Here is a 12,998-nt window from a genome sequence, read left to right on the forward strand (position 1 = left end):
ACGCCAATCATGTTGGATATTCCTTCATTAGCCCACCCTTATTTTCATGCATATACCAAATCTAGACCTGCAGATCTCCTTATTTATGTGAGAAAAGACCCTTTTCTGACCCAGAGTTCATCTTTTGTAGTTACTCCAGTTCACTCCTTTAGAACCATGGCAATTGTTATTTCATATCATTTTAGTTTCAATAACAGGGTTTTGAAAGTAAAAGCTGAAAATTACTTTTCATACCTTTCTAATATTTTTCATATGAATTACGGAACAAAATCTCTATCAGTCTATATTTCTGTAATTTTGGAACCCTCCCATCTAATTACCTGATTTCTCCAATTATTAACAACCTACATCTAGTTATATTTAAGACTCTCTATTGTAGGGGTGGTGGGAAGCTAGGAAACAAGATACAGATTATTTTCTTTCCAGTGTTTTATTGTTACTCAGGACACCTTTTTTTTTTTTTTTGTGCTGTACGCGGGCCTCTCACTGTTGCGGCCTCTCCCGTTGCGGAGCACAGGCTCCGGACGCGCAGGCCCAGCGGCCATGGCTCACAGGCCCAGCCGCTCCGCGGCATATGGGATCTTCCCGGACCGGGGCACGAACCCGCGTCCCCTGCCTTGGGAGGCGGACTCTCAACCACTGCGCCACCAGGGAAGCCCCAGGACACCTCTTTTAAAACCCGTCAACTTGATTGTTTTCCTGGGAAGCAAGCATCGCACATAGGACTGCACTACTGCAGCTCTGATCAGGTTTACAATGAATAGAGAAGGTGGGGTAAAAACACACAGACCCCCAAGAATATACACAAGGAAAATATGGGAAGAAGTGTATAGTAATTACAACTCTAGAGTTGGAAAGCCGTGTAAAGACTGATGACCTGCACACAGAAATAGAGACACAGAGGTAGAGAACAAGCCTATGGACACCAAGGGGGGAAAGTGGTGGTGGTGGAGGGGTGGTGGTGGGGTGAACTGGGAGATTGGGATTGACATGTACACACTAATATGTATAAAATGGATAACTAATAGGAACCTGCTGTATAAAAAAATAAATAAAATTCAAAAATTAAAAAAAAATAATTGATGACCTGCAAATATGCATGGAATTGTCAGAATCACAAGGGTTACATTTATCGAAAGAGTGATTTGTGAATGAAAAGGACCATAAATTGGTTATGAAGGAAAGAGCAGTTCAGACTGGTGTAAACATTAATATTGTATGCTGAGAGCAGCAATTAGGTATTTTGGAATCTAGTAATAAAGAGTCTGAACTAGGCAGTAATGAGAGATGTCGTAGTAATTAGATATGGGGGAAACGGAAGAAGGTAAGAAGAGCCTTCAAACATTACTTATGCATGAGGATTTGATAGAACTAGTTGATATAATTACCTAGTAATTAATTGATTTAATTATTTATATGTTCAGGTTTTTGAGCAAAAGAGGTACATAAGAAAAATCATAATTAACACGGTTTTCTCAATGCAAAGACTAGACAGTGTTTCTCAACTGGGAGTGATTCTGCCCTTAAGCCACACGGCCCACCGCACCCTGACTCCGGGGTTATTGGGAAATGTCAGGGGACAGTTTTTTTTTTTTTTTTTTTTTTTTGCGGTACACGGGCCTCTCACTGTTCCGGCCTCTCCTGTTGCGGAGCACAGGCTCTGGACGCGCAGGCTCAGCGGCCATGGCTCACGGGCCCAGCCGCTCCGCGGCATGTGGGATCTTCCCGGACCCGTGTCCCCTGCATTGGCAGGCGGACTCTCAACCACTGTGCCACCAGGGAAGCCCAGGAGACAGTTTTGATTGTCATCACCGGGGAGGCAGCGGGCTACAGGCTGCAAGAGGCCAGGGCTCCTGCAGCACACAGCACAGCCCCCATTACAAAGAATCATCCAGCCCCACAGGTCAACCACGTCAAGACTGACAAACTCTGGGCCAAATTAAGGCAGAGCAGTGAAGTGCTCAAATTTAACCGAAAGGTATAAGAACTAGGCCAGAGGTCTCCAACTTCCCTGGGTGACATGATCAATCCCTTTGTTCATCAAGTTACCCACAAGCTAAGATAAAGCGTAAAGATAAAATCAGTTATATTCAGTTGTAGGATCATTCAAAAACTAATTTTACATTCTGCTCTTAACAGACTGTTTCTACCCATCAACATGGATGAATCTCAGAAACATAATGAGGAATCAAAAAGCACATCAAGCAAGAATATAATCAGTATGATACCATTTATATGAAGTACAAAAACAAGCAAAACTAAAAAAATATACTACTTAGGGATATATACATATAGTTACACAAGGAAAATGAAGGAATTATAACACTGATATCATTCAAGATAGTATTTATGACTGCAAAGAAGGGAAATGAGTTTGGTGGAAAGCAGAAGGGTCCTTAAATATACAGATTATATTCTATGTTTTAGGTTAGGAAGTGGATTCTTGAGTGTTTCTTTTCTTATTGTACTTTATAATTTACGCAAATATCATACATTTTCTTGAGTGTTTCAAAAATCACATAATAAAAACAATCTTAAATTCAGTTATAGTATAGTGGTCACTGACGGTTTTATCTTTAAGTTCTATCACCACCTACAGGTTAAAGCTAGGTACTGCAGAAAACCGTCTTCAAAGACCAAATTAATGAACATCAAAATAAATGAACTCTACAAGGCATCTGGGATATAAAGAAGCATAAAATGCAGGGTTTCTGCTCTAGCCATGATTAAAATCTATCTGTGGATAAAGAACGTACAGAACTCATTAAAGAGGTAAATAAGATATCACAAAATGTTAAATTTTAAGTGCCCTCTGGTCAATGTCATACTAAATATCAAATAACAGAAACAAATATTTTACACAGCAATGACAGATGATTTAATTTACCATCAGATTCCAACTCCTCCACTTGATTCATTCTGCTACCACCTTAGGCCAGGCCTTAATTACTTCATGCCAGTTACCACCTGTTCTTTGTCTTTCCCTTCTCTGCTCTCCCAGTCTGTTCTAAACATTGCCACTAGATTAAGTCTTAAAACAACTACTTCCTTATATCATTGCCTCTTCCAAACCCTCAACTAGTTTCACACTATCTGTTGAACAAAGCCCAAACATTTCAGATCAACATTTAAGATTTTTTACAGTTTGGCCCCAACCTGTTCATGGATCTCACTTTCTTCTCCTGCTTCCCCATCTCCACATGAATCCTCTACTTGACCCAGTCTGTTTTCTGCATTATTCATTGCTTATTCTGGATGTATTCTCTGGGTTACAGGTGTGCTCCTTTCCTTTGAACATCATTCTTCCATTTCGGCCTCCTCACCCACCTTCAACACATGTGTTTAAGTTTTACTTAAATGTGGAAAACTGAGATGTAGTTTCAACCTATATCTCTTAAAGGCTACTTACGTTCCCCATTTACATTTCCACCAGACTGTTGCCCCTAATTTCATCCTACATAGAAATCCTGGAGCTATCATCATCTTTGAGGCAATATAATACAATATACTTAATATAATGTACTCTTTCTCTGCATTCCTAAAGCACTTACTGTCTGTATCATTTATTTGCCATACTCACACACTACTGATGCTAAACTGGTTCATTTGCATAGTTTGTTTTCCTAAATTAGGTGTGAAGGTTTTAGAAATCCAGGATAATTTCATCATTTGGGGGGTCCTCTGTCCCCTGCTAGGATCAATAATGCCCATATTTAGTTTGAGGACCCCATTTTAACGTAAAAATTTCTCAGACTTCTCTCACCACCTAACAGACCAATAACAGCACTGGCATTTTTTAGGGTTCACAAATTAAAAGAACATAATGACCATACGATTTCAGTAGTGCTTTTGAATCCATCTGAATTGTTTCAATGACAATAGCTAATACATATTTAAAAATAATAATATATACGTATAAAACAAAATGGTGATGATGGCGATGATTATGGCTTACCATGTGCCAGTATTTTTTCCCGTGCATTTTCTTTTTTTTTTTTCCTGCGGTACGCGGGCCTCTCACTGTTGTGGCCTCTCCCGTTGCGGAGCACAGGCTCCGGACACGCAGGCTCAGCGGCCATGGCTCACGGGCCCAGCCGCTCCACAGCATGTGGGATCTTCCCGGACCGGGGCACGAACCCGTGTCCCCTGCACTGGCAGGCGGACTCTCAACCACTGCGCCACCAAGGAAGCCCGCCCATGCATTTTCTTAATCAAAAAATTCCTTCGAGGAGTCAGTAGACCTCAGTTTACACCTGGGCTCTCCCACTTGGAGGTGTCAGAACTTTGGCAATTTATTTAACTTCTCATTAGTAAAATGGAACTGATGCCGAACCAGTATCTTCAGGATAGTTCTGAGAATTAAGAAAACCACAAGAGTTGAAATGCTTAATCCTGTGCCTAATACAAAATAAACACTACTAAAAAAAAAAAATCTTTCTAAGGTAGGCAATATTATTAGCTCCTCCCCCTCATTTCATAGGTGGGGCAACTGAGGCTCAGAAAGGTCAAGTAACTTGCCTAAGATCTTAGAGCTAGTGTGCGGTGGAATTACAATGAGGCAGGCCTAGGGCACACTGGACTACAGTAAACACCTAATCCATTAGCTGCTCGGTGCTGGGAGTTCCCACAGCACTTTGTTTTCTTCTAAAACAGAGTTTATTTACATCACACCCTATTTCTTCATCATTCATTAAAATATGAGCTCTTAATGGGCAAGGACTATGTTTTTGTTACCTAAGTAATCAGCACTGTTAGACGCACAGAAAAGTACTTAAAAAATGCGGGACAAAGTGTCAAAGATCATTGCACTGAAGCTGAACCTGGATTCAGTTGCAAATTACAGTAGCACGAAGGGCTTGATTTACCTAAATTACGTATTGAGATGCAGTTCTATGAATTGGTTTTGTGAACAAATTCCATTGGTAACTGAGAACAATTTGCTGTTGGCACTCAGATACCCATTCTTCATTCCTCCTACCCTTATTTTGCTTAAAACAAAGTTATCCCACAATTACAAACTGTCGAAAAATAAAGAAAAACTGACCAGTGCTTAAAACTTTCAGGTAGCCACACTGAAGGCCTTAATTGTCACCGCGTTCTGGGGGTTTGTTTTAAGAGAGAACCTGTTGATATACTAACTTTTAACAGGGCTGCTGCTGAGAAAAGAGAGTAAAGAAAAAGGGACTTCAGAGACTATAGTTTTAGAGAACATTTTTCGATATTAAATTTTTTTTTTTTTTTTTTTTTTTTTTCTTTTTGCGGTATGCGGGCCTCTCACTGTTGTGGCCTCTCCCGTTGCGGAGCACAGGCTCCGGACGCGCAGGCCCAGCGGCCATGGCTCACGGGCCCAGCCGCTCCGCGGCATATGGGATCCTCCCAGACCGGGGCACGAACCCGTATCCCCTGCATCGGCAGGCGGACTCTCAACCACTGCGCCACCAGGGAGGCCCGTCGATATTAAATTTTGATTAAAATCATCTGATTCTTCTAAGGAAACTAGGGCGTTAATCCAAGGTGGAGTTAATTACTAACACTGATGATTCTCCCACTGACCAGCTGTACGACGTCTGGCCAATTAACTCGCGTGGGTTTATCTCCTCAGGTGTAAAGTTAAGCCGAGATTGTAAAGGTCCTTTTGCTTCCACCCCTTCGTGACCGGGATGTGGGTAGAAAGCGACCCCAGTCTGCGGCCTTTTCTCCTCCTTCCGGCACTCTCCGGAGCTGGCACCACCCCCCAACCAACGGAAAACCAGAACGCGCCTCCACTCTTCTTCTAGCTGCCCAAGAGGGCTCCATCCGCTTCCGCACAGGCCTCGACCTCCTCGTTGGAGGAGCCGGAAGCGCACAGCATGCTGGGATTTGTAGTCATTTCCCTCGTGGCGAACGTGCGGGCGCGTATAACCCGAGCGCCAGTTGGCATTCTGGGATATGTAGTTCCTGGTGGTTCGTTTGTGTAATCAGCAGCCGGCTCCGGAGCCAGAGGTGACAGCGCAGACTCCCGCCGGTCACATGACTCCAGTCTAGAGCGCCGTTCGCACTGCGGCTCCCGCCCAGGCGAATTTCGCCCCCGCGCGGCCGTTGCCGAGGAGACGGCGCATGTCTCCCGGCGCGTTGCCCCCTCTGCAGTCCCCCCGCCCCTCCTCTCCCACCACAATGAGAGCCTAAGATGGCGGTGGCTGCGACGGTTGGAGCCGAGTAGCTGATGTAGAAAAGGCGGCCATTGGGCCCTCAGCAGCCAGGAAACTTGGGGACTCTCCCTGCTGCGGTCTCTAAGGGAGGCCCGCCGCCGGCGGCGGTTCGTGGGGGCTGGCCGTTACTCCGCCCTTGGCGGGAGCGGCTGCTTCGTTTACAGGTAATGCCTGAGCGTCCCCAACCCTTGGCAACCGAGGGCAGCGCGGCGTAGGGGCGGGAGAGCAACGGCCCTGGGACACTTGACTCCGTAGGGCCTGGTCTCGGGCCCACGCCTCTGTCTGGGCTCCTGGGTTTTTTTTGCTGCTTGCTTCCCGTCCCCTGGGCAGGCATTCCGCCCCCTCCCCCGGACCGACCGACGCTATCTCGGGGTGAGCCTCAAGGGACGCATCTTGGCGGCCGCAGAACCCCCCTTCTTGCCTCCCCGCCCCTCTCTCTTTTTGGTCCTGGGGAGCAGGCCGCCCTGCGACTCGGGAGCTCCAGGAATGTCCCTTGCGAGTGGAGGAAGCGGAGGGGGGTTACGGTTTGGTTGCCAGGGGCAGGGGGTCTAGTTTTCCATAGTAAGGGGCTTTAGTGGCCGTAGTCTTCGTCACTGCGCCTCTCCCACCCTACCCCCAAATTCTCTTCTGGTGGGGCTCTCGAGGTCCAGAATTTGGGGTGGAGAAGGGCCGGTGAGGAGCGACGCGACTTCGGGGTTGGGCTGTGGGTATCGGGACTACAGCTGTCTCGGAAGGGCCGCGGGAGGCGTTCCTGGCTTTGGGGTTTCTACTTGCGAGGGGAACGTTCATTTCAGAGCTCTTCCCTCGCCTCTGCCGTTGCGCCCTTTCGCCATCCCTTACTGCTGGTCCAGTTTGGATGGGCCCAGGGTGGGGAAAAACTAAATGCCAAATGGGATTCGGGGAACATCGCTTGCTTTGCAGAAACGGGGGTTTGGGGATTACGTAGTAGGCCCCGCTAGGGAGGCGGGTCGCCCAAACTTTTCATCCCGCGGCTCACTCCTCAAGAGCTCGCCCTATCTGAAAGAAGAAAAAAGTTTTTTTGACCGATTGGAGATCTGTGTCGTGGGCTCTACGGGTGACGGATCGTGTCTCGGCGCCGGAAGAAGCGGGCTTTCTGGGCGCCCCTTTCACCCCCGCCCCATCGCTGCTTTCCAGGCTCCGCCTTCTAGTATTCTCTGGTTACTGGAGTGGGTGTTGTCAAGCTTCGGTGCACCTGCTCCTTTCTTTCCCTATCACCTTCCCAGTTACAGCCACTGGAAACCATTATAATTCTGAGTTTTGGGGCTGAAAGTAAACCTTGTGTTTATGTAGTTACAGGGCTATTTTTTCATGAAGTAGCCAGCTTTTAAATAAAGAAACTTTTTCCTCATCAACGGGTCTGCAAAGTTCTGGAAGTTTTGAGTGACAGGAAGTTAATGACTTGATCAATCTGAAGAGTAAACTTGGGCAGGGATTTTTTACATGATGATTACATTATATTCCAAAATAGGTATTAAGGTATCACACTGTTGTTTGGTAGGGTCTTACAAGCTTGGAGGATTTAAACCTGTGTACCACATTGTTTTCCTAAAAGATGAAAGTAAGATGATTTAAAAATAGTGATAAATTGGATTTTTCCTTTTCTGTTGATTTTTCTGAACATACTTTACGTTATAAATATAGTCAGTATTTGTTATGCTGTACTTCAATAGTGTAATTTACTGAAGTGATTTTTTTTTTAAATCATAAGCAGACAACAGTTTTGAAGTGTGAAACAGGAAATGAACCGTTTCTGAGCTGCAAAAACTAGTTTCTAAACAGGTAATTTGACATCATTATATATGTTATTGGCCTTTGTATTATAGTTGAAGAAGACCTTATGATGCAGACTGAATTATAAAATACCAGTGCATGTAGTAAACAAACGATCTAGGTTTACTGCCCTGTTTGCCCTGCTTTTGGCATGCCACTTTGGTCTGCCTTCATACTTTTGTTTGAAAAGAGGCATGTCATTCCTAATTATTAAATACTAGAATAGTTTATGCAATACCTTTTTAAATGTCTTTGTCTTCGCAGAATTTCTTCTTCAGCCCATTTCAGTTTGAATGTGTCCTGTAACAACTATTTGGATAGCCTCTTGTTCTGAATTCATTTAATCTTAAGTCATCTTGTACAACTTTTCTATTAATTAGCTGTTTTATTTTTTATTCACAAACTTCTCTACTTTTTGAGCTTATTATATATACTATTGATGGAAGTTGTTTTGGTTTGTTGTTTTTTTTTTAGCTGTCTAAAATTACCTTAAGCATTAGTTTGTATGCACAGTGCATTGTCAAATGCTGGTTATGTAAAGATATTCTCTGACCAGCAGAAAAAAGTCAATGTAAGTTCATTGAGGGAAAGTTAAGTAATTGTTTGCCAAGGACCATTCAGAAATTAAATGACCAAAGGATGAGGATTAGAAGAAATTTTTGTTAGAAGCATTTCAACAATAATTACTCTTTTTAAAAAAAATCTCAGAAAATTTAATTCTATTGTTAAAATTTTAAGACAGACAATTTTCAAAATATGTTTACTATATCCTTGCTTTCTAGGAAAGCAGACAAATCTTCAGCTCCCTTATGAAATAGACTATCATGAGAAAATATAGATTGGCCATTGATTTATATCTTAATTATAATTCTTGGTATTTTTTTCTTTTAATTGAAAGAGTATAACAGAATAAAACAAGAAAAGTGGAACTCAGGAAAAGTCAAATGTGAGTTTGTGGATTAGAGTTCTTAACACTGGAGTGTGAAATAGGCATTTGGTAAAATAAAAGCAGTTATAAAATCAGTCATAAAATAATTTTCCTTTTAACACATTAGAGAAGATGGATAAAATAGAATAAAAATATAGGGCTCTTGAGTTAAACTCATTTTAAAAGACCTTCGTTTTCTCAGTAGGAGATTTGGCCATTTGTTTGTAAAGGAGGCAAGTGTATGTGAGATTTGGAAAAAATAGAAAGTGTTTGGAATAATCACACTACGGAATTTATTAAGAAGCCAGAAGGGGGTACATAGCAGTACACTCATCTTACAAATTTAATTCAGTGCCTACAATGTGCGACTTAATGGCTATAAAGTACTAGAGGTGTGGCAGTGAGCAAAACAGATAAAGTTCCTTACCTCAGTGAGTAAACCTACATTTTGCAAGTGTGAGTGTGTAGTATGGTATAATACACCTTAATAGTGGACACAGTCATTGGCATTTTATAACTATTTGACTGACCTTACCTTTGAGTTTGAGAGTAGAAGCAAAGAGATTAGGTAATGAGGTTTATCCAGAATTGAGTTCATAAAATGGGCAAATAGCTGAGTAGGCCGAGGATGCTAACAAGTCATTTTTGGAATGGCTTACTTGGGTTTGTATTTGGGGTTGAATAAGGAAGTGAGGGTTTAATGGATTCCTGGAAAGAGAAATGATCAAGGGGCTGGAAGTATTCAGGAGGGCCATGAGCAAGTGAGAGAAGTAGAATGCAAGGTCTTAGGTTCACAAGGAGGGATTTCAGAAGTTCAGGATCTTGAACAAATTATCTCTTCAGAGTAGAAATAGTATTGGAATAGAGGAGATGGATGTTGGAACTGAGGTCAGAGTTTAGAAAAATGGTTACAAATGTTCAGGTTATGAAAGCAGAGAATGAAGTGGAGAGTGAAACCATGAGCCTGTTGTTACCAGGAAAAGTGTAAGACTGTCTTGGGATGGACAGTAGGAAATGGTACCCAAGATAGGGAGAGTGGTATTTTTGGTGGTTAATTTGTTCGAAAGAGGAAGGTTAAGCATTGTTAAATAAGAATGGTCTGCAATTGGTATCCTTTCCCCCATGAATCTAAAAGACTAGGAAGAGTAGCATCTTCTTTTAGAAAGGATTTCTAAGGGAATAGTGCTTTTAGAGTGACTTGGGATTTTATTAAGAAGTAGGAGGAATATTTGGGAACAGATAGAGGATGTATAGGGAGTTTGTGTGGAATGGTCCAGTGGAAAGGGATCATAGGAAGAGCTGTTACCAGTAATGAGTATGGAATGGAGTGGCAGTGAAGATTGGGATTGGTTATAGCAGGGCATCTAGATGTACCCAGGGAGTTATATGTAATCAGTGACAAGGAAGTGACAGATTTGAATATAAATTGTAGAGAGGGAGAGGTTTTAGCAAGCAGAATTTAATTGACCTCAGGGCTCTCATTTGCTTTTGTAGAGAGCAAGGATATATTAAATTTTCTTGGTGTGGAAATGCTCTGCAGAGTAACTGTACCATACGATAGACACAGTGCAATACTTGGTACATAGGTCTAATCAAATTTTTGTTAATTCAAATTGAGTGTTATATATTGCAGTCTATTGTTGCAGTCTATTCATTCTCCTCCCCCCAATACCTTAAGAGTTTTTATATTTTTTTAATTTAAAGAGGATAACTATAGAGCGATATCTTAAGTTCTAGAAAATTATTGAAATTTTTAGGAAGTGTCAAATTGAAAGAACCAAGGAAAAGATCTGTATGGTTTTTAGGTACAGAGAAGAAATTGAGAAATTCCTCAAATGAAACTAAACAATCACATAATGCCAGAAACTTATGCATTTTCTTCTCAGTTTCCATTAAAAGTGCTTAGTATGCTTGTGCACTGTATTAAGACTTTCAAAACAGTATACTGGGTATTTCCTTTATATAATTAGTAAGAAAAATATTCCAAATAATGCAACCTTTAGAAAACTTGTGCAGATAACATAAAGTACCAGCTTTGGTTATTTTGTGACTCTAAGTAAATATTTAGAAAAAAACCTGTAGTTTCTACATTATTTTATTTGGATGAGTATTTCTAAAACCTTGATTTACAGCTGTCAGATGAGAAGTAAAGTATTTCCAAAGACAGTTATGAGTAATTTAATACCATTTGAGAAATAGTATCTGAAGTTTAAAGATTTTAGGAAAAATAATCTTTTTTCTTTTCTTGATTAATTTCTTCTTTGTATTTTTATTTCAAAGGTAACTTTAGTTAACCATTGGTATTTTCATGGTAATTAATACTGTGATATTCTACTTAGATATATATAATACTTCTCTATAGTAAGAATCCTACAACAGGATTTTCTTCAGAAGGATCAGTCACTGAAAGTAGCTTATAAATTGCCATGGTATTTTTGTTTGTTTGTTTGTTTGTTTGTTTGAGATACGCGGGCCTCTCACTGTTGTGGCCTCTCCCATTGTGGAGCACAGGCTCCGGACACGCAGGCTCAGCGGCCATGGCTCACGGGCCCAGCCGCTCCACGGCATGTGGGATCTTCCCGAACCGGGGCATGAACCCGCGTCCCCTGCATCGGCAGGCGGACCCTCAACCACTGCGCCACCAGGGAAGCCCTGCCATGGTATTTTTGCATTTCATATCCTTATAAGATAGGGGAACCAAATAAGGCTGTCAAAAATAGCAAAATGAAACCTATAAATAATAGTTTCAACTTAGTTTAGTAGGTCGTAGGATGTGTAGAAGTGCTTGTTTGAAGTAGAAGAATTTTACTCTTATCCCCATTCAGCTTCACATACTATCATCCATCACTTGTACTAGTTATCTTCCAATGGCTTCAACTTTTCCATCTCATTGTCTTTCTATTAAACCTGCCTGGCAAAATCCCAACCTTGGATGGATTCAATGGAGTGTTTATACCAAGGCTGATGAGCACTTCTGGGGGAAAAAAATTCACACTGCAGATTAGTGATACATTAGTGATGTCAGGGAATGTTACCGCTCTCATCTGAGTCCTTAGTGCTGCCCACGGTCACTCTTCCCCGGTCTCTCAGACACTGTCATGTTACCCTTGCACATTTAATGAGCAATCGTTTTTACTTCACCTCACTTAACAAACTCTCTCAGCTTCCTACCACCAAATCTGCTAACCAGCCTGTATCCAATTGTATCCTTACTTTCTTTTCTTTTGTTTCAGTGAAAGAGGTGTTCCTTTGCCTATCTGAAGCTAATCATTTTTCTTACACCCTGGATCCCAGCTGCTCCTGGTTTTTCAGAGACCACACAATTTATCTCCTTTGTCATTTGCATCTTCATTATCTCCCTCTGTGAGCTCTATCCCGACAAATTTTAAACGTGCTCAAGATACCTTCCTTTTAAGGAAACTTTATTCTTGACCATCTCCACCTGCTTTCCTTCACAGGCTGATTCCTTGAAAAAAATCACCTCATCACTTCCTTTATTTTTTCCCTTTCCCATCAATAAATGCATTTGTTATGGAATTGATTCTTACCAAGGTTGTCAGTAACCCCCTTGTTGCTAAATCCAAGTGTACACTTCTCACTGCTTTCCTTATATGACAGAGTAACATCTGGCATTCTTATCATACCCTCCTTCTGTATATACTTCTCCCCCTTTCTAGCACATTCTTCTGGTTTTCCTCCTGTCTTTCTGTACCTTCTTAGTGTTCTTTTCCTTTCTCTCTTAAATATCAGTGTCTTTCAAGGTTCAGTCTTCTTCTCTTACTCTTCATCTTCTCCCTGAGCCTTCTTTTCCACTTTAAGTTCTTTTATGAGTTGATGATTTGCAAATCTCTCTAGCCTAGATTTCACTTCTGAGAGGTCAGTATTTGCCCACTAGACATTTAATTTGGTGGACAGTAAGCATCTCAAATATTTCTAAAACTGAACTCATCTTCTCTCAACAGAAACTTGTTTCTTTTCAAATTACTTTGAATGTATCATCCTGTACCCGTTGTTCAAGCTAGAAATCTGGGAGTCATCCTTTAACTCCTTCCTCCCTGCCTCATCTCCCACATCATTACAATCACCAAGTT

At 41.8% G+C, this 12,998-nt stretch overlaps 1 protein-coding gene and 1 long non-coding RNA gene across 23 annotated transcripts in view; one reads left to right on the top strand and one right to left on the bottom strand.

Annotated features, from left to right (window-relative positions):
• Nucleotides 1-4,005: 4,005 nt before the first annotated feature.
• On the bottom strand, nucleotides 4,006-5,444 carry LOC309795862. 2 transcript variants are annotated; one of them, XR_014292380.1, is made up of 2 exons: nucleotides 5,045-5,444; nucleotides 4,006-4,352 (listed from the first exon to the last, which is right to left on the bottom strand). It is a non-coding gene; the product is annotated as an uncharacterized lncRNA (long non-coding RNA). The 2 variants fall into 2 exon arrangements; XR_014292381.1 differs by having other exon boundaries at nucleotides 4,866-5,444.
• Nucleotides 5,445-6,024: 580 nt separating this feature from the next.
• The window catches only part of PCM1 (pericentriolar material 1), a 90,521-nt gene continuing 83,547 nt past the window's right edge, over nucleotides 6,025-12,998 (top strand). For all 21 annotated transcript variants that reach the window (XM_082608525.1, XM_082608539.1, XM_082608526.1 and 18 more), the window contains exon 1: nucleotides 6,025-6,352. The gene's annotated coding sequence lies outside the window, so the exon portion shown is untranslated. The remainder of the gene's footprint in view (nucleotides 6,353-12,998) is intronic.

Source organism: Mesoplodon mirus, assembly GCF_964341445.2.
Source record: "Mesoplodon mirus genome assembly, chromosome: 20".
Lineage (NCBI taxonomy): Eukaryota > Metazoa > Chordata > Mammalia > Artiodactyla > Ziphiidae > Mesoplodon > Mesoplodon mirus.